The following is a 2,351-nucleotide window of genomic DNA, read 5'->3' on the forward strand; positions in this document are numbered from 1 at the left end:
TTGACTTCCTTTGTGTCGGAAAAAAAGTTGCTTTCAGATCAATTATTTTTGATTGAAAATAAAAGGTTTTGCTCTCGACAAAAACACAAATGTACCTCAATAGCATATAACAATTTGCTATAACCACACCTTCATACAAACGTGCAACTGTATGCAGAATTCTTGACGTACAACTGAAGATGCTGCCATATCCTGCCAGCACGCCCACAAGGGAGCCACTCAGGACAGAATGATGACGTGTGGAAGAGGGAATGGTATTAGATGGGAACAGAAATTTGTTGCAAGCTGGGGAGGAGGGCTAATAGCTGAACAATAGACTATTCAACTTTCACTAAAGAATAGTATAATAACCAAGCTAGGTGTGAAACCCCCCTCCTACCACAGACCAGATTTGCCCTAACGACCATGGGATAGCTTGCTACTCAATGTAATAAAGTAATGACTTTTCAAATAACTTACCTTACACGTTATGTTGGCTGACAATTTGTTAGCTACGCTGTCCTTACGAACCACAGGGCATATCATTACAGCAGTATGTACTGGTATGTTAGCTAGCTACCTAACGTTAGTAGTTAACTATAGGCTATCTAACTACCCAACGTTTATTGACTTGATTAATCTCATCATTCTTAGCTTAGCTAAATGGTATAACTGTGCTTTCTCAATGGACATTCGGGTGCTTTCGTAAATTCGCTCTGGCTATCTATAGGCTGGACAATAGAACAAATCAAACCGGCTTAAGGTTGGCTAAACTGGAACATTAGCGCGAGCCCATAGCAAATTAATGGAATGGAACGTTCGCAGAGCCTGTTTTGACTGGAGTGATGCTTAGAATTTCATTAAAAAAATGTATCCCTTTTTATTTTACCACTACAATCTGTTCGTCGGACAAAACTGGGGAAAAAAACAACTTGTGTAGAAAGTAAACATCCGCACCTCCATGGGGTCAACTGTGCTTATGTCTGCTTAATAAAAAAGTAGGGAAAAAATAAAAACTTCTGATTTATTTCTGGTCTAGCGATCAATGACAAAGGGGCTCGCTGCCCAGACTTACATAATTACAATGAGGAGATTCTCCTGATTTTTTTTATTTTAATTTTACTAGGCAAGTCAGTTAAGAACAAATTCTTATTTTCAGTGACAGCCTAGGAACAGTGGGTTAACTGCCTTGTTCAGGGGCAGAACAACAGATTTTTACCTTGTCAGCTCGGGGATTCGATCTTGCAACCTTTCGGTTATTAGTCCAAAGCTCTAAAAGATGGTGCCCGTGTAAAAGTATTGCTTCCGTCCCTCTGCAGGAACCTAACTGCCCAAGAGAAACATTTGGATTTGAATTTGAAAGGACAGCAGGTGTAGTCACTTAACTGAAAAATGTAAAGAGCTCCTCAATTTAAGATAAGGTTTGTTGATTGTATGATCTAAATTGATATTGATTTATGATGATAGCATCTATCTTTTCATATTTGTACAAATCTTTCTAAAGCAGAAAATGGACACAATTCAATGGATATCAATCAACAAAGAGGTAAGAATATGTAGGCTATAACAATATGTTGATGTATAGCTGTATTGGGTGCAGATGACTGAACTGCTCACTTTTGTGTCTGTCTGCAGGTATACAGACGAGGAGGCATACAAAGGTATGTCAATTGGTCGGGTATGTTATGCAGATCACATTTAGCATCCTTCTCCCTTACCGCTTCAATGAATATCCCATAGGCCTCTACATTATGGACAAGGAATGTGTATGAAAACCATTATCAAAACAGTTTTTTTCATTCACATCTACCACGAAAACCAAGGTATGAATACTGCCGTGTGCATGTTTTGTTAATCAGCAGTATAATTACTATTTTGGGGATTTGCAGAGTTTACCCTCCCTACACCTCTGATGAATATAACAGGAAACATGTTCGATCAACATTCACTGCAAAATCATTCTGGCTATGGATACAGAGAACATCAACACATTAACATCTACACGCCAAAAGATATACACATGTGACCACTAAAATCATAATAAACATTGAGTACTAAAATATTGTGTTATTGTTATGCTTATTATTATGATTAATAATAATAACAACGGGAGGTGGGTAGTTTAAAAGATTAATCCCAAAATGTTCTTCAAAAGGTTCTTCAAGGACCCAGTAAAAGGGATTCTTTGAAGAACCCTTTTCAAGGGTTCATCGAAGAACTTGTTGGGGATCCCCCACAATTTCAATGTGAAGAACCCCTAAAGGATACTCCAGGAACCTTTTCTTTTTAGAGTGTATAACGCCATACAACGGTAGGCCGAGGCTATAGCTTGCTTATTGAGAACGTGCCTCACACATACAATTCAATTTATG

This window comes from Salmo salar, chromosome ssa10 (assembly GCF_905237065.1).
Source record: "Salmo salar chromosome ssa10, Ssal_v3.1, whole genome shotgun sequence".
NCBI classification, from domain to species: domain Eukaryota; kingdom Metazoa; phylum Chordata; class Actinopteri; order Salmoniformes; family Salmonidae; genus Salmo; species Salmo salar.